Raw genomic sequence first — 25224 nt, 5'->3', positions numbered from 1 at the left:
ATGCATTGTGCCACAGTTTCCTGTGGTCCCCGATATCTCATCATTACTGACAGCCATTGATTCACAAGCTACATTCTTTACAGTAATTGATCTCAAGAATGCCTTTTTCAGCGTCCCAATAGATCCGGAAAGCCAATATTTGTTCGGATTTAGTTTAAATGGACGTAGCTTTAAATTCACCCGCGCTCCTCAAGGATTCACAGAAAGCCCCAGCATCTATAGCCAAGCACTGAAATGAGAACTTGACAGTATACACATGCCAGTTAGCACTGCACTGCTTCAATATGTCGATGATCTGCTGATCACCGCCCGAAGCGAACCAGAATGTGAAAAAGCATCACTGACGGTTTTACAATTTCTAGCCGAAAAGGGGCACAAGGTATCCCCTTCTAAGCTGCAATTCTGTGTACAGCGAGTTGTTTATCTTGGTCACTCGCTGTCCAAGGAGGGAAGGCAGCTCACACCCGATCGCATTCAGTTAATTGCTAACATGCCAATACCCAAGACACAAAAGGAGGTGCGGGCTTTTATAGGCCTCACTTCATACTGCAGGCAGTGGATCCCTCAATATGCATTTCTAGCAAAACCACTCATTCAGTTGACAACACAGGAGGCGGCCACATCGGCTGTCCTCCCTTGGACTCAGGAACATACACTAGCTTTTGAAAGCTTGAAGAAAGCTCTATGTCAAGCACCTGTTTTAGCGACACCATGTTACTATAAACATTTTACACTCTTTGTTACAGAACGTGAAGGTACTGCTTTGTCAGTGCTCACTCAGGAACAAGCAGGATCACGCAAGCCATGTGCTTATTTCTCTAGTACATTAGATCCCGTAGCTCAGGCTTTGCCTGCATGCCTGAAATCAGTGGCAGCAACAGCTTTAGCAATCAGACAAAGCGATGCCATAGTGTTAGGACATCCGTTGACAGTACAAGTACCACACGCAGTAGAGGTTCTTGTGAACCGAACGCAAACACAACACTTGACCATAGCAAGACTTACAGGGTACGAACTTACATTGTTTCAGCCACATATAGAAATCCGACGTTGTAATACATTGAATCCTGCCACACTTTTACCTGTAATAGGAACAGACCCACTAGCTCATGATTGTGTTGAAGTCATTACAATAACAACGAAACCCAGACAAGACTTGACAGACGTTCCGTTGTTAGATCCAGACCTGACGTTGTATGTAGATGGATCATGTATGAGGACAGGTACAGGAGATTTAGTGGCCGCGTATGCAGTCACGACAGATACTGAAGTCATCGAAACAAACTGTATAGATACTTTGTCAGCTCAAGCAGCAGAGCTTATTGCTTTGACACAAGCCTGTATTCAAGCCACAAGTAAGAAAGTTAACATATACACTGATTCACGTTATGCATTCGGAGTTGTACATGACTTCGGGGTGCTTTGGCGAGAGAGAGGTTATTTAACTTCTCATGGCACCCACATTCAGCACGGGTCCCTCATTCACGCTCTGTTAGACGCAATTCATCTGCCCACTGCTATATCGATTATGAAATGCAAAGCACATACGAAAGTCACTGATATCATTTCTCAAGGCAATGATTTAGCTGACAGAACAGCTAAACAGACTGCTCAGACTCGCACATCCGACATGACAAAGCCAATAGTCCCGACACCAACACATTGTATGACGATTAAGGATCCCGCACTTGACATAATTGACATACAGACACATGCTACCGCAGACGAAATAAAGAAATGGACGGAATTAGGAGGGATCCAAACGGACCAGGGATGGATGACGAAGGAGAAATCTGTATGGTTCCTTCCTGATTCTATGGTCCAGGCTATCATAACTACAATTCATAGTCCGGCACACTTAGGGGAGAAAGCTATGCTAGACAGCATTCAACACATTTGGTTCAACAAACATTTACGAGCAGCAGCTAAGCAAAAAGTCCGTACCTGTATGATATGTTGTCAGTTTAACCCAGGAAAAAGCATCCCCGTAGAGCAGGGTGGATTTCAGCCTCCTGATCACCCTTTTGAAGTCCTCCAGATGGATTATATCCAGATGGAACGATGTCGAGGATTCAAATACGTTCTCGTAGTTGTCTGTGCTCTTTCCCGTTGGACCGAAGCCTACCCAGTATCAGATTACACTGCCCCGACTACTGCCAAACAGCTAGTTCGAGAATTCTTCCCACGGTACGGGTTACCACGTGTTGTCTATTCAGATAACGGCCAGCCCTTCTCATCCGAACTGATGAAACATGTTTCACTCTTGCTAGGATATCAGTGGAAGTTTCATTGTGTCCGACACCCCGAGGCAGCAGGTCTCGTGGAACGACATAATCAAACTCTGAAAATCAGATTGTCCAAAATATGTAGGGAAAAAGGGGTTGATTGGGTAGTAGCCTTACCAGTTGCACTCTTTTACATGAGAATGGTAGCACACTCTCGAACAGGGCTATCCCCTTATGAGGTGATCTTTGGAAGACCACCTAATATGTGGGGGACGCCTATACCACGTAAAATAACTGATGTTGACTGTAATATGCTGACAGATTACCTGGCTTCCTTGATGTCTGCACTACAATCTTGTCGTTCACAGGTAGCTGCAGCCTTTCCCGACAACGCCGAGGTGAAACCCCATGACGTAGTTCCGGGGGACCTTGTGCTTGTGAGAAATTTCGACCGAAAGACTCAGCTGGAGCCCAGGTGGAAGACGCCCAAGTTGGTCTTGCTGACCACAAGGACAGCCGTGAAGATCGAGGGCAGGAAAGGATGGGTGCATTCAAGTCATATCAAGAAATTTCATGGACTTCCTTCAGATGTAAACAGCCCACCTCGTGTGTCCTCACCTATTGACTCAAAACTACCTTTGGCTGAGGCTACCAGTAAAGAACTCTATAAATTAAAACTTAGGTCCAAACCGTCGGACGATTTGATTGTTTAAGTCCTCTCCAAGGTGAAGCGGTTGAATCTGTCTCCGACATGTATCCCTTAGACCTGAATCATGGACAATCGCGAAAAATGTTGAAACGACATGCGTATTGTAAATTACTGCGTAGCCACTGTATAGTGACGTTATTAATTTTGTTTTTCTTGAGTTTTATAATAATCACTGCAAGTATATTGTTGCATATATATTATCCTATTTCTAAACATGTTTTTAATATAACTGATGAACACTCTTTTAGTGACCTACCCCCGCATGAATTGTCCTATAGACTTGCGCTGCGCAATAACACTTTCATTAGTATGTTGCATCATTCCCATCAGACTAGTAATGCCACTAATTGTTGGGTGTGTGGCCGACTCCCTCCCTATCAGAATTATAAAGGAGTTCTGCCTTTCTTTCCACACCCATTTACACATAATGGCTCCTGTGGAGCATGGTTTAGTTTAATCAATTCCATAGACTCAGACACAGCAGTTTACCAAGATCATTGGGTATGGGGAAACCTGAACCTAGTTTTACTCAAGGTCTGCTACCCTGACAAGGAGGGTCACCCCAAAAGAACAGGAACTGATCTAGAAAATGAAGTATATGGATTAGGTAATTTTACACCTAATCTCATGATTCTGAATGTCGAATCCGAAGTTGAACTAATTTGGCCCACCATGTCAGTATTCCCAGTAAAGGGTGAATTATGTGTAAGAAAAAGTGGTTGCATACATATGGGCCATAGTAAATGCACTACTATAGTAGAATTCAGTGATCAAGGCAAATCTTCGTTTAGAGCTTCTCGCCATTCCTACTTTGTATGTGGTCAGACTGCATATATGCGTTTACCTCTAGATTGGGATGGTACCTGCTACATTGCATTCCTTCTGCCACCTGTTTTCCTAGCTCCTCCTGATTATTACAGAAATATTCATTTAGTACAGAATAGAGAGCGGAGAGATCTCCCAATTGTCGATTACACTGAGACGGCATGGGACAAGTATGTAGATTTTAATAAAGGCATCTTTCCCTATATAGGTACTGTTACTAATAGTAAGCTGATACGTAGATTAACTAGAACCCTTGAAGCTGTAGTGAATGAAACTATTGCCGCCCTAGGCAACTTGACAGAGGAGCAATCTGCGATGAGGATTGTTGTTCTTCAAAATCGCCTTGTCCTTGACGTCATACTGGCCGATAGGGGCGGAGCTTGTAGGGTCATCGGATCAAGCTGCTGCGTATTCATACCAGAAAATTCGCCATCTGTATATAAAGCTATAACGCGCCTTCATAAGATTGTGAGCCAGATACACGAGAGTCCAGGCACTTGGACTTGGTCCGGGTGGTTTTGGAGTGTGATATCAGCCTGGGGATGGAGAGTTCTATCCTTCATAGGTATTGGCCTTCTTATACTATTCAGTTGCTGCTTATGCCTGCAATGTGGACCAGCGATTTGTGGCCTGTGTGCCACATCGTGTATTCCACATCAAGGTTTTCACTCAAGATCCCGGAAGAAGAAAGAAGAAGAAATGATGCTCCATGAACTAATCGATGGATTAATGAAGATTGATGTCTCTTGATGGGCAAGTAGGGGACAAGGAGGGAATGTGGAAATATGGATTTTCATGATCAGTTATGTCCCCTATCTTGGACCCCAACGGTTCTATGTGCATGTTACAAGTACATGTATGTTCCCTCCAGTTCCAGTTTCTAAGACGCAAACACATGTGCGTCCACCGTCAACATGTCCTCTGTCAGATCCGCCATGAATGGGCTGGATATTCGATTCCTAAGTATGAAAGGCCACCGACTTTATATGGCTCAGTTACTCCATTTTGCAGTTCAGGCGAGTAGGCCCTGATTCTGCCATCAAGCCTTTCCTTGTTCTCTGCCTTTGACAGCTTCAGCTTGAGCTCGCATCTGTATCCATGAACTTTGTCCTACTCCCTGTGCGGCTAACGGTGCCTGCCTCGGCCGGTTTCGCCTGCCTGCCAAGAAACCGTATTTCACCTTCGAATTATCTACTTCGCTCCTCAGCCGATGCATTCCTGTCTAGTAGTTTAGGTAAACATTTCCTTCAGCTACCGAGCAAAAGGCCCGGCCTCTCTGTCCTCATGCAAGTAATTCATAACCCCGTTACCATGGAAAGTTTCTGCCTCTTGCATCTCATATAGACACTTAGACGCTTGTACACGCACACACAGTCAGTATAGAATAGATTCTGTCCGAGAGTCCTTCCTTTGTGGATAACATAGTTCTTTAAACATAGGATGTTAGATATGATTTGGGATTAGGTTGACGTGACCCCCCAGACTTTTCGTCTCCACATGTAGAGCTAAATGTCAAGTCCCCTTCACCCCCTAGTTGCACGTCAATCACACGTCATGCAGCTGCGCGCGCATCTATGCCAAGTATTATCTTATAGATCCACCTATATATGACGTCATATAAACTCATAACCAATTATGTTTCTTTTTACTCCTCATTACGCCCATTTTTGGTTACGCATGTAAATTGTCACTTTTCTTATCAATTGTTACGCCCTCTGCATTTGTTTCATTGTAAAGTACATTCTATAAAAACGATTGACTGTCAATAAAATATCGTACTTCACTTCCTGAACCCCCGTGGTGACGGAACATGAAGGCCGCGACTCGAGTCGGCCATTTTTGAATAAAGCCCATTCAGAAACCTCTTATACCACGGATTCTGCCTCTTATTTTACTGAGCTGTTTTATTTAGATTCCGTATTAAATTCAGTCCCGGTAATAAAATATTTACCACAGCTTCAATTGGAATTCCATAGAGCATATTATCAAGCCCATTATCGCCGTTTTAGCGGCAGTTTTCTGCCGCTAAAGCGGAGATAATTTTATCGCCTGTCTTGATAATATGCCCCAGAATACCTTTGTCATCATAAAGGTTATCATCACTGTTTGTGCTGCTTTGCATTGCTTGAGCACCAGCACAAACCTATAGTAAGTGAGGGCCTCAGTGGAGTGGATAGCATATTACCAAAAGATAAGATTCAATATAGTTTCAGACACCACAAAATTAGGTTGTGTGTACTGAAATGCCATGGGATAATATGAGCACTGCGTGTTCTTTCTTTCTTTCTTTCTTCCTTTCTTTCTTTCTTTCTTTCTTTCTTTCTTTCTTTCTTTCTTTCTTTCTTTCTATCTTTCTTTCTTTCTTTCTATCTTTCTTTCTTTCTTTCTTTCATTTTCTTTCTTTCTTTCATTTTCTTTCTTTCTTATTTTCTTTCTTTCTTTCTCTGAAGAATAATAATAATGGAACAAAATTAAAATTAAAATTCACCTAAGAAAATACATTAAATGGATCTGGTCACATTTTAAACATCATTGACATACGACATCTGATTGCAGATTTTTTTAAACAGCCTACCGAGTTACAAACGTGAGGGTTAGTAAGCCTTCTTAAAAAAATAAAGTGCAGGTTTACATTCAGAAAATTTATAGTTCCTGAGAACAGGGAATAAAAAGTGATGCATAAATGGTTGAAAAAATTTACAAAAGAACAGAAAGTGCAGTTGCACCTAAGTAGAGCTTTGGTCGCAAGGACTGTTAAGAACATGAGCAGTTTCATTTTGGCCTCTGGGAAAGCTTGATAGGCCATGAATGATGAATGCTGCCCAAGACAAACCTCATCAATAATGGTCAGTAATGGATTTCCAGTGATATTCCCGCATTTTGCCGGCTATCGCTTGATTTTTATCGCCTGGGTGATAAGCGTTGTTGATAACGCGCTACCCAGGCGATAAAATCCAGCGATAGCCGGCGATAAGTAAAATTGCACTACTTGCGCATAGCGATATTTAGCGCCCGTTGTTGGTAATTTGCCCCAAAGTAATTTTGTACCCAAGACTACAGCAAGACATTTATCTACTTTACATCTGTTAAGGGTAGTATTGTGACTCGACCAAAATTGATAACCATAATAGCATAGGGGCCAGTTTTATATGGTCTTCCACATAGTCTAAACCCAGAGCCTCATGCAGAAAGGAAATGGGGGCAACTAGGGGACAGCCCAAGTAGTCACCTATAAAACGATTTTCTCCCCTTGAAAACTATTTGATGGGCGGTAGCCTCAAATTGCCGCCCGCGCCGTAAACTAGAAGCGGTAAACACTTACTTTTTGGTGGTGGGTCAAACTGAGCAGAGATTGAGCGCTTGAGTTCAGTTATATTGACTAGGTTACTTTGGTCCAGCTGATCAAAAACTGCAAGATCTGTCTCTCCCCATTTAGCGATCATCATCCCATCACTGTAATGCATGCCTGGGTGCAGAGACAGAATATCGAGTAAAAAATATCGAGTTGCATAAATATCGAGTCATTAATTTCGTGGGTCAGAAATATCGACAGCAAGAATATCGTGGTCAAGAATATTGACTTAAGGTAAATAATATCGATTTAAAAAATATCGAAGTGTTTGATATCGTTTGCAAAAATATAGTTGTTAATAATATCGTTTCTAATTATTGTTATGTATTTTAGTACATATTTTATATGTATGTGATTTATGTTTTTTTGTATATAAATTGTATTTTTAATATATGTGTTAAATTTTTAGTAGTTATTACATTTTTTGGGGGGGATTTTGCACTTTAAGTTCCGTTGCGGATTGTGGGTTTATAGGGAAATAGGGTGGGTAGTATTTTAATTATATTTAATTCATTATAATTGTTTTATTTGAATTTTGCGCTTTTTAGTTCCGTAGCAGGTTGTGGGTTTATAGGGGAGTAGGGTGGGAAGTAATGTAATTATATTACATTTATTGATTAATTTATATTTATTAATATTTGTTTGATTGAGATGTTATAGTGTTAAATGTGTAAAGAAATGTATTATTAATTAATTAATATGTGGTTGTTAATTAGTTTTAAATAATGCATTGGTAATTATTATTGTAATTGTGTAATTAATTTTAGGTGTGTGTTGTGGTGTTTATGGGTCTAAAGGGTAGAAAGTAATTTATTTTTAATTTATGAATTAATAATCGGTTGTTAATTAATTAATTTGTAATTAATGTAGGTAATTGTGTAATTAATTTTAGGTGTGGGTTGTGGTTTGTATAGGTGTAAAGGGTGGGAAACGGTGAGAAGTAATTTATTTTTAATTGATGAATTAACAATTGGTTGTTAATTAATTTTATTAATTAATTAATTATGGTCATTGTTTACTTTTAGGTGTGTGTTGTGGTGTTTATAGGAGTAAAGGGTGGGAAGTAATTTGTGTTTAATAATATATAGCTGTTAATTGATGTTATTTATTTGATATTTATTTGGGGTAATTGTTTAGTTGTTTTGTTTGTTGTTTTTACTTTTAAAGGGGCAATGGGTAAGTACTATACATTTTTATTATTTAATTATTAGTTGTATATAGTAATAGATATTAATTTTAAAATAAGTTTTATTTGTGTTTGATTATTTTATATTTTAATTTAGGTGTGTGTTGTGGATATTATAGTGTTAAAGTGTGTGTAGTCAATTAATGTTTATTAGTATTTTTAATTGATTATTAATGTTGTTAATTATATAAATAAATGTAATTAAAATTAGTGAAGTGTTTTGTTATTGATGTGGTGTTATACGGTAGAAAATAAAAGAAATACACTTATGTTTTAATACATGTTTTAGTTTGTAAATATTTTCTAGTTTAAACACATTTTGTTTTGTACATGTATTTATTATTTTATCTTATATAAATTTAAATCCAGTATTTGTAAAGCGCACAGCTACCAGAAGGCATCGCAGCGCTGATGGCCGTTGGGGAAGAGTCACGTGGTGCTTGGCTGACCTGCCGCCGTTGATCGAACCGTGAGCCCCAGATTCCAGATCAGTCACCCTGGCCGTGGCACCACGCCTCTTCCCTATATAACATTTTTAGGTTTTTGTCAGATGTAATTAATATTATAATATGTGTTCTTTTTATATGTTTAATATTGTGTATTCATTTTTTTTTTAAATATATATATATATTTTTTGAGTGTTTGAGTTTAAATAGTGTTTTTCTTTCTCCACTATCCAACACTTTCCCTACTGTTGCATTCACTGGGGTGGGAATAGTAATTTTGTACCCCTCCGCTATCCAGCAGTTTCCCTATTGTTGCACTCACTGGAGTGGAACTAGTAATTTTTACCCCACCGTTACTCCTCACTTTCCCTACTGTTACTCTCACTTGAGTGGGACTAGTAAAGTTCACCCCTCCGCTATCCAACACTTTCTTTACTATTGCACTCACTGGAGTTGGAATAGTAATTTTTACCCCTCCACTATTCAGCACTTTCCCTACTGTTGCACTCACTAGAGTGGGAATAGTAATTTTTACCCCTCCAGTATCCAACACTTTCACTACTGTCGCTCTTTCTGGAGTTGGAATGGTAATTTTTACCCCTTTGCTATCCAACACTTTCCCTACTGTTGCACTCTTTGGAGCTGGAATAGTGATTTTTTTCCCCTCCGCTATCCAACACTTTCCCTACTGTTGCTCTCACTGGAGTGGGAATAGTAATTTTTACCCCTCCGCTATCCAACACTTCCCCAACTGTTGCACTCACCTGGAGTTGGAATGGCAAATGTAATTATTTAGCTATCCAACACTTTCCCTGCTGTTTCACTGATTGTATTGGGCAATTTAAGTTAAAATTTTTGTTATAGTTAAATGTTTTAATTTATTCTAGAATGTTTTTATTTCATATTTTAAATAATTTATAACTATATATTTTATTTCTATCTAATTTTAAAGTTTTTAAATAAATTAAGGGGCCTGACCTCGTTCCCATCTCCCAACAACCCTATAGCACGCAACCCCATCTTCCCGCCTGTATTGCAGTCGTACGCTTTCGTATCCTGGGCGGAGGGAGAATGTCACACAATCCAGGACTTATTTCATAGAGATACACTCATCACCTTTGAACAGTGCAAAAAATAATTTAATGTCGCGGACACTGCAAGGATGCAACACTACCAACTTCAAATTATCTCCCTCTTTCAAACAGATTTGAAGTTCTGTCAGAATTGGAAGCACAAGACTGACAGTCGCTGGACTCAAAGGGCAAAGACATTTTACAAGAGAATTCTACTGTATCATCGGCGTCATTTCACCTTGCGACTAATATACGACAAGAGGGTTTCAGTATTGTCGCATGGAACATTGTGGGTCTTCGGTTCGAGATCGATAATCCAGACTGGAGAATTTAGCTTGACCAATATCAAATTGTTTGTTGCCAAGAGGCTTGGACAGTGGGCCCTCTGCATGTTGACAGAGCGGGCCCTGCAAAAGGGGGCTTAGTCACCCTTATATCAGTGGCATTGACGGATATTTCAATAAGAGAATTGTGTAAATCCCAATATTATCAGCTGCTTTTAATTAACTATTATTATAAAAATTTTGATCTAACTGTGACAAACATTGTAGATGACCTAGAGAATGTTATAACTGAAGCCCAGAAAAATTATTGAAAGGATCTGCAAATAATTTGGGTGGGGGATTTTAATATAGGAACTTGTGATCCCAGGGTCCAGGAATCTTGTGGCATCTGTGATAAGAGGGATCAGTCAGTGAACCTTTCTAAACATACGCCGTATGGGGATACATTGAATAGAGTTGCCATTGCTAAGGATCTCAAATTCACACAAGACCTAGATGTGGTTATCTCTCCCCCCCGATTCCAACATACGTGGGTCATTCATCGTCTTCGACTATTGACAACATTTTAATTAGCAAAGACCTAGTGCAATACTTTAAGGGATGTGTAGTTAAGGCAAGTTGTATGAGTGACCATAATCCCATTGTTTTATCTTTAAACCTATTTGTGGCCAAAGAAAAGAACAAGAAAATACAGGATAGGTCAGTATATAATAGAAATAAGGGCATTAGTATTAAAATGGAAAAGGTTGATAAGGCAGCCTTTCTCAAAGACCTTATAACAAATAACAAGGCTGATATTGAGACAGTACTCTCAGATTCCGCCTCTCCAGAGAACATCATAGTGGCCTTCACAAATCTAAATAGCCTCATGGCAGATAAGCTAACCAAACATTGTAGAAAAGCCCCCGAATATCCAAGGTGGTTCAATAAGATATGATCTGAAGTACAAAAGACATTATGATCGGCCTTAAAAAAGACCCAGGAATAAGGATGAAATAATAAAAGCAAGGAAAGATTATAAAAAGGCAATGAGGAAAGGAAACGGTTCCTGAAGGTAAGGCCAGGGAAGATCTAAAAATTGAATCAACCCTAAAAGACTCTTGTGCTTTCTGGGAGGTGGTAAACTCAGTTTCTATATCTGGTGATGAAACGTCCAAAATAGATACCATAGTCCCAGCTGAAGCCTGGGTTAACCATTTTTCTGAAATGTTTTCTCCAGAGCCAAGGATAGTAAATCGATCACCGGTAATAGAAATTCCTTGTGATATAAGATCTGACCCTAAGCAATTCAATAGAGGTGATTGAGGTACTGTTAGCTATAGAAAAAAGTCACCCAGAGAAAGCCCCGGGCCCGGATAGAATTCCTGTGGACCTATACAAGTATTTACCAGATTTCTGGGCCCCTTTGATGACAAATGTTTTAAAAGCTGCAATAGTGGGCCCACTAGTCAAGACCTGGCAAGAAGCCATTATAGTGGTGATTTTTAAAAAGGGGGATAAAACCCAAACTCATTGCTATCACCCAATTTCCCTGCTTGATAGTTCAGTCAAAATCTTTTGCATGGTAATTTTGGCCAAATAAGAACTTTGGATGCTGGAACATCAGGCACTCTCAATCCATCAATTTCGATTCCGACCAGGACTTGGAGCTGTGGAACAAACTCTAAATCTGGCATTAATTGTCCAAAGGTACACCAAAGCACACAATGGCTGTGTTCATCTTGCCTTTATGGACCGAACCTGTGCTTTTGACACAGTGAACCCGTGTCAACTATGGTCCATAATGTTACAAATGAGGATTGATGGAGCAATTATCACCTTGCTCAGTAGGCTTCATGAGCACAGCTCAGTCACAGAACGCTATAGTAGTAAGCGAGATTTACCCAAAGGATTCCCCTCTGATATAGGGGTAAAACAAGGCTGCGTCCTGGCCCCATTCCTCTTTTTACTATATATTAACGGGCTGGGAGACCAACTATATACGGTGGGAAATGACACCCCAAGATGTAACGTGCCAAATCCCCGTTCTCCTATATGCTGATGACGCTGTCCTGATAGCCAGGACAGCAAATGGCTTACAAATACTGCTAGATTCATTCAATGTTCTTATGAAAGATCTGAGGCTAAAAGTTAAACATACGAAATCATTCATTATGAAATGTGGTCCAAAAAAGCCAAAACAAGATATTTTTTATTGGGAGATAAGGAAATTGAGAAAGTTCCACATTTTAATTATCTGGGGGGTACCATTTGATGCTGATTTTAATTGGAAATGTGTTTTAAATTTTAGCATTATACAATTTCAGAAATAGACCAATGCTCTTTTTAGATTTGCTAAAAGACTGGGTCATAAACCAACTAAGGAGATTTTATGTATTTATAAGAATAAAAGCGTTTCTGTGGTAACTTTTGGGGCCAGGTCGTGGGGACACGTAAATTGTAAATTACTTCAAATGATAGAGTATACGTTTCAAAGACTTTTCGTAGTGCCCCAGAGTTCCTCTGTTTCTTATTGTCATGAGGAAGTTGTGCTGAGTTATTTGAAAGACTATATTTCGATACAACCACTGTTGCTTTGGTTAAAAACTTGCAAGAACCCATAGGCCGCTCTCAGCAGAGCAATACTGGCAGACTGCATGAATGAAATTAGTTTTGCCAAAATGGATGTTACAGAATATTACACAAACCCTGACACACTACACAATGTATCATCTGCCACTATAAAGTCTCTTTTTTACCAAAGTCATGTGCAGGCAGGCCCCATATCCTATGTGACTGGTCAGCCAGAGCTTTTCCCTCAACCACAAAGAGAACCTGCGTTGTATCTGCAAATTGACTTAAATGAAAGAAGGACATTTTTGCTGACGAGCCTGCGTTTGAAAACTGTACATTTCTTATTTGATTTCCCTATCCAAGGCTCTTGGTTTGCTTTACTCCCTGACTGTCCGTGTGACAGCTGCTCACCTCAAAGCACTATGCACTTTATTCTTTTCTGTAGATTTTACAGTCGCCAGAGGAAGCAGTTTATTTGCGCATTATTACTTGCCCCAGGGATTTGGTATTATAAACTTGCAATGGAGTTTCTACTCTCCCTTGGAACAGATGAGATCATATATTGTATTCTAAATGATCTTTTTACAGTTTTTAAGATTCGTAGCCGATATTAGGGGCATATTATCAAGCCAGGCGATAAAATTATCGCCGCTTTAGCGGCTGAGAACTGCCGCTAAAGCGGCGATAATGGCCTTGATAATATGCTCTATGGAATTCCAATTGAAGCCCATGTTAGATGTGAAGGACATCTAACATGGGCTTCAATTGGAATTCCATAGAGCATATTATCAAGCCCATTATCGCCTTTTTAGCGGCAGTTTTCGGCCGCTAAAGCGGCGATAATTTTATCGCCTGTCTTGTTAATATGCCCCTTGATCATTTTAAAATTTGTAAATTTTGTGTGTGTGGACTTGCTGACTTTTAAATGAAATTATGTGTGGGAAATCTTTTATGGCTCTTCTAGAGTCGAAATAAAGTATTCTTGACCTGACTACCACTGAATCATCCATCAAGAATTTACATGCGGAAAAAAAAGAAAGGTGAAATGAATAATGTCCTTAAACATTTGCAGGTACTGTTAATTTTATTTGTGCCAAAGCCCTTAACCATAGGCTTTTTAAAGCACAACTGCAGGAGTCTGAAACTGAATATAGAGACCGATTACTGCACACTGACGTTCAATGGCTAAGCAAACTGAAAGTTCTGGGAAAGATCCTAGCTTTGCTTCCTGAAATTGAACACTTCGAGGTCAATCCTTCCCAGAACTGAAGGATGTGAAATGACTCTCCATCCTCCATATTCTTTCTGCTGCATTTGTGCATTTCAATGGACTCAATTTAGCACTACAACGAAACACCAGTTTGTGTTCTCTGTGATGAATGCTTTCTATTCAATTCAAAGGAAACTCGTCCTATTCAAAGAACACCTGGAAAATGCTGAGCTCATTTACTTTCCAAATCTGTTGACTGTAACTCAAAAGTTTAAAAATGCAAAAGAAATTCTATCAATACTAAAGCTTGGTGCATGTCTTGAGGAAATTTCTGAAGTGAACAAAACATGATTTTCACAGTTCTGAACCACCAGTCCCCCTGTTCAGGCTAATTGAAAAACAGTGGAGGATGAGAGCAAGAAATCTTGAAGTTGTCAAACTTTTTGGCTTGAAAAGTGCACAAACAGGAATGGAGATGATTGGAATGCAACACAACTTAGGTCTCAAAGCATCTTTTGGGGGTGGGGACCAGAAGAGTTCTGAAAAATTCTGCTGTCTGACAAACTTCCTCTCCTTTTTATACTGACCTGGAAAGTAATTTCTATGTTTGGGTGAACATATGCCTGAAAAAGTGGTTATCAACAATGGATGTGTTGAAAAGTAAACACACAAAAAAGTTATTGACTTAAATCTGGATCAGCTCTTAAGGCCTGCAGTCTCTGATATGCTTCCAGATTACAAACATTAATAGGAGACATGAAATGTAAAATACGTTCTTAAGATATCTATCTTAGAAAAGACTTCTCCCACTTCCTGTAGTGCCTTTGTCCAATTTCATCCAAAGAAATTTGAAGCCAGACTTGTGTTCCTTGCATTTCTTGTGCAACTTCCACTCTGGAAGGATTAATCTGCAGTTCTCTTGCTCCAGGGAACTCTTGCGTCCTGTGATCCCACAGCTGTCCCTCAACAGTTTTATATTCATATAATCCTGGATGTCAATTAAGAAACTCTCAAACCTCTGCTGCATTGGGCCAGTGTTTCAATACCAGGTTAAAGAGCATTACCATGCAGTACCTATTGAAATTGCTATGAATATTGTGAACATAATATGTGCTACAAAAAATTATATCAATAAAATATCAGCAACATTTTCAAGGTAAGAATATATCTGTATAAATGTACTATTCTTAATTCCACACCTGAGAATATTGATGTATAAAGCATAAAGGATACAGGGAGGTTTATATAGTAAACTTATATTTACCTACACATACTTACCTTTATGATATTTTGGAAGTAAAGCAGATCTCAATAACTTCAGTCCGATCACCAGCATAATGTCTTTAGCAAAATTGCTCGAGAAATGCGTTCACACACAGCTTTGCAACCAGATCGAGAAATTTCAGCTCCTAGACCGACAACAGTCAGGCTTTAGAACAGGTCACAGTATAGAAACAGTTCTAACTCACATTGTTGATGACGCCTTGAGGGCTCTTGACCAAGATGCTCCTTGTCTTCTGATCCTTCTTGACTTGTCCTCTGCTTTTGGCACTATCAAACATGATAACTTGATTACTCTTCTTCAACATAGGATAGGGTTACCTGTCTTAAATTGGTTCACCTCTTTCCTGCATAACCCACCCCTAAGAATCAAAGTCAACCAATCTCTGGCTGCCAGTACCCCGGCCTCTATTGGGGTACCTCAAGGGTCTGCACTCTTGCCCATGCTCTTCAATCACTTCTTGGAACTTCCAACTGCTATTCTGAACTGTGATAGCATTCAGTACCGTATGTACGCAGATGACACTCAACTGTATCTGAAGATCTCCTATCCAGATGACATTAAAACTCTTAATGGAGCGCTTCAAAAAAATCAACAATGGCTAACCCATAATCATCTGTTACTCAATACCCTCAAAACAGAATTTCTCCTGATTACCCCCGTAACCACTCGGCCCCTATGCAAAATTGGATCAAAAAAATCCCAGTACTCAACTGCACCCCTCATATGATGGACTCCGCTTGTTCTTTAGGTGTCACTCTGGACAAATTCCTAAACATGCAAGGGCACATCAGTGCCACCATTAGGAGTGCCAATCATCAGCTCAGCACTCTTAGGAAAATCAAGCCTTCTCAGGGCTGGCGGCAAGAATTTGGAATGCTCTTCTGATGGAGATCAGAGCCAACCCCTTGACTGCTTAATTTAAAAAACAGGTCAAATGGCTACTCTTGGATGAACTTCATCAGCAAGAGCCTCTATGACATTTGCTAGTCACTTCCTTCAATTTCTCGACAATCGTTATACATTGTGTTTCAAAATTGTGTTTCGTCAATCTGGCTGGTCGTTGAGAATGTTGAGGTGTGGTGTTGTTGCGGCTTTTTGCTTGGGAACGCCTACTCTGCATCTCATTGGCGATAGTTGCCGGGGTCTTCTGTGGCGATGTTTTTTGCGGCTGCTATCGCCGGAAAACAGGTGATATTGGCTGTTTGCACCAGCTTGTGAATGGGGCAATAAAATGCATTATGACTTTGGCTGCAATAAAGTGTTGATAACTCAGCGATAGATCTTCGAGGATATGCCCTAAAGTTTTTTGCCATTTCTACAGCAAAGTCTTTAAGCATAGGAATAGTATAGTGCTATCCATGCGGAGCTATTTAATGACAAAAGCCATTTACCACTCCAGGCACAGTATTACAGTTCAAGACAACCTAAAATTTCTTTAAGTCTGACCCTGGCAATTGGGTACCCTACATCGCATATCTTGCTAATGCTATAGCTAGAGGGGCTGCCATTCCTGACTCCTGGAGGGGTGCAGAGATTCTCCCCATTTTCAAGAAGGGTGATCGCTCCTGTCCGGGGAACTATCGCCCGATCAGTCTTATTGATTCTGTTCAAAAGATTATTGCTAGGATGACCTTGGCAAGAATCCAGATTTGGATCGAACAGGAGGATATCATCTCTCCACTACAGGCCGGTTTTAGACCTTGCACCAGTACCATCGACCAGGCATTCAAATTCCAACTGATTGTCTGGAAAACGGTTTATCTGTGTGGTGGTACTATGTATGCTGCCTTTATAGATCTTCGGTCAGCATTTGACTTGGTCAATAGGACCAAGCTATGGGATGCTCTGGCGGAGCTAGGGATTCCGGGAGATCTTTTGAACATTATCATTAGGTTGTATGATAACAACTTCGCCCAAGTTCGATGGGGGAAACAGGGCCAGGTTACTAAAAGATTCAGGGTCAATAGGGGTGTTAGGCAAGGGTGCGTCCTTGCGCCCACGCTGTTTCTATTGTTTATCAATAGAGTGGTCCAATACTTTTTTTCTACTCCCACGGACGCACCTATGTTGGGTGGAATTAAACTTCCACTCCTCATGTTTGCCGATGACACCCTACTCCTTTCTCAGACACTCTCAGGGTTACAGTCGGCGTTGAATGTTTTTTCTAATTTCTGTAATGATTTTGACTTGTCTGTGAATGTATCTAAAACCAAATATATGGTGTTTAACAAAGGGAAATGTGTGAAGGGCCAAGTTTTCATGAACAATGACTTGCTTGAAAGAACTAGTCATGACCTATTTGGGGGTAGTATTTGAAAATAAGCTGGACTGGAGGCCGCAAATTGACGTCCTTACTCTTAAATTTTCCCAGCTTTCTGGATGTCTTGTTAAAGAACAGAAGCAATCCCAGTCGAAAATAATTGGCCCCCCAATTAAAATCTTTAATGTTAGGATAAACTCGGCCTTCCCAGTTCTACCCCGTTGAAACCATTGCTGCTGGATCTTGGCTCCCATTCATTTGATGACATCGCTAGGTTTAAGCCATTGGCCTTTTGGAGGCGACTTTGGACTGTTCCCAAATTAGGTCCTTATGCTAAAGCCTTTCTTGATGTCCGTTCCATCGTGGGAGCAGGTAACATTCCCTGGTTCAGACAGGTCAGACAACTTTTGGATTCCATGGGTTTGGGTACTTTGTGGACAGACCCGGCCAACAACTCTTTTCCCTCTAAAAAAGATTTTAAAGAGCTTTATTGGTCAATGGTACTGCAAAAACAATTATCTTCTGTTGCAGCCGACTCTTTGACAGGCAGGTTTCTTGATCAAAAGAAAACCCCAATCCTTGAAGCCTACTGGGACACTATCACTAGGCCCAGAGACAGAAAACTATATCACCAGTTTAGAGTTGGTACATTACCAACAAACTTATTTACTAAAAAATGGAAGGGTGCATCCTCTGACTCTTGCAACTGGTGTACTGATTGTGTTGATTCTGTGGGTCATGTTTTTTTTTTTGCCCTGAATATGCCGCCCCTCGGGCTATATGGCTCAAACCCCTTTGTCGTACATTAGGAACAAGACAAGGGCTAGTAGCACTTGATATCCTGCACTTTGATACAAGTGAATATGTTGTAGTCGCAGTTGCCAAGTTTTTAGCTTGGGCTTGGCTCTTAGATTGAGGAGGCACTAAAATTATGGAACTTTGGCTCCCTGTGATTTTACTATATCGTAACATGTTGTAATAGTTTTAATATATATTTTGTTTGCATTTTTTTTTAATTCTGTAAAATGTCTTTTATGATGAATTATCGATAATAAAGACTTATGAAATGAAATGAATAAAAGCAACCCCTGACACAGATTTCGGTTTCATTACAGCTCTTCAAAGAGGTTTAGCTTTGTCCATACACAAGGGAGCACCCAGTATAACTAAAAAAAATACCCTTGAAGACATAGAGTGACGCATAAATTATGCATAAAAGAAGAAGAGAACTCTGGGTCGTTCCTAGTTTAGGTGGAGGGCTGCTTCTGTATAGAGCACCTTCAACACCAGTGACACTCTAGATTTGCTCACCTCAAATGTCTGCTTTTCTATCAAAGTTTTTAAGCATAGGATTAGCACAGTGCTATCTATGCCGAGATAGAAAAGGTCAAAGTCTTTAAGCATAGGAATAGCATAGTGCTATCTATGCTGAGCTGTTAAATGACAAAAGCCATTTACCACTCCAAGCACAGTATTACAGCTTTGGATTGGTAAAATACTATCCAAGCCAACCTGAAATGAATAAAAGCACTCCCTGACACATGTTTCGCTGTCATTACAGTTTTTCGAAAAAGGTTTAGCTTGGTCCAGACCCAAGGGGTCACCCAGTATAAGTCAAAAGAATACCCTTGCAGACATAGCGTGACACATAAATTATGCAAAAAAGAAACAGAGAACTCTGGGTAGTAAAATACTATCCAAGCCAACCTGAAATGAATAAAAGCACTCCCTGACACATGTTTCGCTGTCATTACAGTTTTTCGAAAAAGGTTTAGCTTGGTCCAGACCCAAGGGGTCACCCAGTATAAGTCAAAAGAATACCCTTGCAGACATAGCGTGACACATAAATTATGCAAAAAAGAAACAGAGAACTCTGGGTAGTAAAATACTATCTAAGCCAACCTGAAATGAATAAAAGCACTCCCTGACACATGTTTCGCTGTCATTACAGTTTTTCAGAAAGGTTTAGCTTGGTCCAGACCCAAGGGATCACCAAGTATAAGTCAAAAGAATACCCTTGCAGACGTAGAGTAACGCATAAGTTATGCAAAAAGAAGAAAAGAACACTGGGTAGTTCCCAAATTTAGGAGGAAGGCAGCTTCTGTATGGAGCACCCTCAACACCAGCGACACTCTAGATTTGCTCACCCCAAATGTCTGCTTTTCTATCAAAGTTTTTAAGCATAGAATTAGCAGAATGCTATCCACGCCGAGATAGAAAGGATCAAAGTCTTTTGCCATTTCTACAGTAAAGTCTTTAAGCATAGGAATAGCACAGTGCTATACATGCTCAACTGCTAAATGACAAAAGCCATTTACCACTCCAAGCACTAGATTACAGCATTGGATTGGTAAAATACCATCAAAGCCAACCTGAAATGAATATAAGCAACACCTGGCATGTGTTTTGCTGTCATTACAGCTCTTCAGAGAGGTTTAGCTTGGCCCAGACACAAGGGAGCATGCACTATGAGTCAAAAGAATACCCTTGCAGACATAGAGTGATTCATAAATTATGCAAAAAAGAAAAAGAGAACTCTGGGTAGTTCCCAAGTTTAGGTGGAAGGCGTCTTCTGTATAGATCATCCTCAACACCAGCGACACTCTAGATTTGCTCACATCAAATGTCTGTTATTTTATCAACGTTTTTAAGCAAAGTATTAGCACTGTGCTATCCACACCGTGATAGAAAGGGACAAAGTCCTTTGCCAATTCTACAGCAAAGGTTTTAAGCATAGCAATAACACAGTGCTAGCCACGCCAATCTGTTAAATGACAAAAGCCATTTACCAATGCAGGCACAGTATTACAGCTTTGGATTGGTAAAATACCATCCAAACCCACCTGAAATGAATAAAAGTGATCTGTGACACATGTTTTGCTGTCATTATAGTTCTTCAGAGAGGTTTAGCTTGGTCCAGACACAAGGGAGCACCCACTATGAGTTAAAAGAATATGCTTGCGGACATAGAGTGATGCATAAATTATGCAAAAAAGAAGACGAGAACTCTGGGTAATTCCCAAGTTTAGGTGGAAGGTAGCTTCTGGATAGACCACCCCTCAACACCTGCGACACTCTAGATTTGTTCACCTCAAATGTCTGCTTTTCTATCAAAGTTTTTAAGCATAGAATTAGCACAGTGTTATCCACGCCGAGATAGAAAGGGTCAAAGTCTTTTGCCATTTCTACAGCAAAGTCTTCAAGCATAAGAATAGCACAGTGCTATCCATGCTGAGCTGTTAAATAACAAAAGCCATTTATCACTCCAGACACAGTATTACAGCTTTGGTTTGGTAAAATACCATTTAAGCCAACCTGAAAAGAGTAAAAGCAACCCCTGACACGTTTAACTATGTCATTACAGCTCTTCAGAAAGTTTTAGCTTTGTCCAGACACAAGGGAGCACCCAGTATAAGTCAAATGAATACCCTTGCAGACATACATTGATGCATAAATTATGCAAAAAAGAAGAAGAGAACTCTGGGTAGTTCCCAAGTTTAGGGGGAAGGCAGCTTCTGTATAGAGCACCTTACAGCAAAGATGCATATGTGAGAGCCACACTGACAATGCAAGTGACACCACATGACGAGCAGCATGGCTGGAGTACAATCACCATGACATTGTGCACGCCACAACAATGAGGTGGCTGAGTGTGGACCACATCCGGAAAGGAGCAGGTCACACTCTGACACATCCACGTGCACAAACAACCACTGACTGCAACAATACATCTGCAGACAAATAATGCACAAGAGTACAAAATTCGTCCAAGAGCACAAATGATCCACAATGCAGCACACACACATAGCAATGACAGCACATCCACATTGACGACAATGTGGTACACAGTGCTAAACTTACACTGCAGAACAGAGGACACAACTGGGTCCGCCTGTGCGTTGAAAATGGCCAATCACATCTGACATAGCAGGAAACTGTGAGAGGAAAATGTACGTGTACAACCTCACCTATGTCATGTAGTACAAATGTCCACTGTCCCGCATCAAATAGTCCGCCCCTCTCAAACAGTCACAATGTACATTGTCATGCAGTCTGTATGTAAACTTAAACTCTGCATCAACATACATGCCAACACAATGTCAACAAGCATCTCCCCTTCAAATTTCAGAGGGACAAATAACACCTCCTGTAGAGCAGACCAGACAACTCTGCAGTAACGCCAAAGAGGACCTCCACACTTCCGACACCGATGCCCTACAAGTGACCATGGACATCTTAGGCAATCGACCTCTTGGAGCAGGGCAGCACCGCTGCATCAAGGATACCCCACCCCCTGCACAGACAACACAGCTGGACACACCCACCACCACCGCTGGCTCCCAGCAGCCCACCAAAGCACACATCGCATTCCAAGGCCAGGTGTCAGACTGCCAGAAGGGGGTTGCCAAACATGTGCAGGTGGGGTACTACCTCATGGAAGCCGAACTAGATCACATACGTGGGTGTCTAAGTCCCATCAGGTACCACCTACACTTCCCAACGGAGACCCACACTGCGACAGAGACATATGCCTTTGCACATTTCCAGTACTGAACCACACCCAGAGCCATGGGATAATCATCCACACCCCCACGCTGGACTGGTGTACGCAGGCCCAGTTCACTCCTCTTACGTATTGAGTGGGGGACGACAAAGCTACATCTGCAATGTCTAACCCGCTGCCTGCAATGACATGGCTGTGTCCGTTGTACACGGCACAATGTAATGGTGTAGGGCCCAGGGCCCTAATGCATACTTTCAAATCAGGGAATGGGGGAGTAAGAAGGAGCTAAGATCCATTCAGCTTCCTATTAATCAGTCAAAATCAAAGGGGAATGGATCACTTATACCTGCTAACAGGGTCCACTGTGTTCTATCTGTCAGTACTTAAAGAAGTACTTAAAAAACCCTCATTAACGCAGGCAGACCGTGTGGTGGTTTATCTTGGTTCTCCGCCTTTGTTAGGTGCGAGACAGCATCATCATCTGGTCTCTTTTTTGTATGCTTCCTCCACCTGGAGGGAACCACTGTTTTTTACAGTAGTGATCAGAAATCGATGGTGAGTGAGAAGTGTTCGGAGGAGGTGTGGTGCTCTTTAGAAAGTGATCCTCAAACTACCTAATAATAAAATTTTTATTCCGTCTGGTGTATGGGAGGACTATATAAAAATTGATGATCGTGCAGTGACGGACTCATTATGAGTCCCCCGCACTATCGTGGATAGTTGACATGTTTCAGCCCGCTATTCGCCTTCAAGGGGTCGTTGGGCTTTATTCAGGACCTTAGAACCGTGTGAGAATTGGGTCTTGTCCAATTCAAATGATCAGAGTAAATACTCTGAAGTAGAGGTCGATAGTACCTAAAAAGAAAGAGACAAGAAGTGGTGTTCGCAAGTGTGATAAAATAAAGTAAAAAATTATGGTGATGCATGTCCTTGTTCAACTTGAACATGTAAAATAAGCAAAGAGGAGAAAAATGGCAATTCTTTATCTCATTAAGCAAACATTAAAAATTGCAAGTCTTTAAATGCTGTTTTTGTCCAGGGCTATAGCGATTTGTTTCAGTAATACAGGCTAATACAGTTGAATGAGCACGTGTAGACTTCATGGTTCTATGTCTAAAGTAATCTTATTTGTCACAGTATGTTCCTCAGGATTAGCGATGCGACGGGTGGTTAATGTGCGCATTGCTATCAGTATTTTATCCAGTCATCCATCTAAGAGGACAATGCGCTTACGTGATGTTAGATCTTTAGTATGCTTAGGTTGGCAAAAAGGTCAGTAGCTGCAGCCTGGCATCTGTTAATGTTGATGAGCTCGTGGCGTGAATGTAAATTGATGTGCTGCAATTGTGCCCTTATTAAATAGTATGGTCTATACACACATCAAACGGGTGTGCAAGATTGCAGCGTCGCGGTGAAAAGCACGTGTGTGTCAGGCACTTAGGGTTTAAGGCAATGCGTATTAAACTAGCGTCATGGGCGCTTCTTGGGTTAATCCGTGTGGTGCATGGTGCTTTGGAACATTATGCGTACCTTGAAGAAGTTCCGATTCGGGCTTCAAACAGGATCGCTGACAGCGCAATACCTGCTGTTGGATTAAAAGTGAAGTTAGCATTAGTGTCTGTTTAAGGGTACATTACGTGCCTTCCCAGGCAAGGTCCAGCATTGGCCATACCTCTTCCGCGGTGCTGCATGACTTGTGCTGGTGCTGCCTACAGGGTCCCGGGCAGTGTGGGATCTCATTTTCAGTCATTAAGTTACTTCGTCAGTCAAGGAGAGTGACATAAGACGAACATGATTCAGTGTTATTGGTAAAAAGACCCAGATATTCCATGTTTGTTTTAATTAAGCACTTATCGGGTTTAGTGAAAAATTAGAAATGAGTCAGAACAAAAAAAGGGGGGGAGCGGGGTCTCACGTACAGTTATTAATATGCTATATCAATCATGATGGGTAACAAAAAGACTCATACATTCCTAGTTCGTTTTTGGTTATAATGAAAAGGGGGGCGATTGGGCAAAAATAATGAAAAGGGGGTCAGTGTTTTGACACTAAACTTTGTAAAATTCATCCTAATTAGGTTTGAGGTCGTAAAGTGAAGTGGGTGAAGTGGCCTTCAGAAGGTACTGGCTTCCAAGTACTGGAACTCTATTGTATTGGTTAGGAAAAGGTTCATTTAATGCTGAGCCAAGGAATGTTATCATTCAGACCTAATACGTTTGTCTTATGGTGGTGTACCCATCTTTGCTCTTTTTCAAAGAGAATTTACCCCGCATTTTGAGTCGTCCCGGTTAATGTCTCAATGTCAATCCAGTGTAGGTCATCGATGGAGTTGCCATGTTCAATGTAGTGTGTGCTCATTTTGATCATTTCGCATTTACATTTGACATTGCTTCTATGTTCACAATCAATCAATCAATCATAGCACTTGTATAGCGCGCTACTCACCCGGAAGGGTCTCAAGGCGCTTGGGGGAAGGGGGCCGCTACTGCTCGAACAGCCAGGTCTTGAGTTGTCTCCTGAAGGCGAGGTGGTCCTGGGTCAGCCGAAGGTGGATGGGGAGGGAGTTCCATGTCTTGGCTGCCAGGTAGGAGAAGGATCTGCCTCTGGCAGTGGCTCTTCGGCTGCGTGGTACGGCGGCGAGGGCGAGGCTAGTGGACCGTAGCTGGCGGGTGGGCGTGTGGAAGGTCAGGCGGTCGTTGAGGTACTTGGGGCCCAGGTTGTGGAGAGACTTGTGTGCGTGGGTGAGGAGCCTGAACGTGATCCTCTTGTTGACGGGGAGCCAGTGCAGGTTCCTCAGGTGGCCGGAGATGTGGCTGCGTCGAGGGATGTCCAGGATGAGTCGGGCGGAGGCGTTCTGGATGCGTTGTAGTCTTTTCTGTAGCTTGGCTGTGGTTCCGGCGTAGAGGGTGTTTCCGTAGTCCAGCCGGCTGGTGACGAGGGCCTGGGTGACCGTCTTCCTGGTTTCGATCGGGATCCATCGGAAGATCTTGCGGAGCATGCGGAGGGTGTGAAAGCATGAGGAGGAGACGGCGTTGACTTGTCTGGTCATCGAGAGGGAGGAGTCCAGTATGAAGCCCAGGTTGCGTGCGTGGTCTGTCGGCTTGGGGGCGGTGCCCAGGGCTGGGGGCCACCAGGAGTCGTCCCAGGTGGAGGGTGATGGTCCAAGGATGAGGACTTCCGTCTTGTCTGAGTTCAGTTTCAAGCGGCTGTTCTTCATCCACTCTGCGACGTCTTTCATCCCTTCGTGGAGTCTGGTTCTGGCGGTGTCGGGGTCTCTGGTGAGGGAGAGGATCAGCTGGGTGTCGTCGGCGT

The sequence above is a fragment of the Triturus cristatus genome, chromosome 8 (assembly GCF_964204655.1).
Source record: "Triturus cristatus chromosome 8, aTriCri1.1, whole genome shotgun sequence".
Lineage (NCBI taxonomy): Eukaryota > Metazoa > Chordata > Amphibia > Caudata > Salamandridae > Triturus > Triturus cristatus.
Note: the sequence above shows the minus strand (reverse complement) of the source record.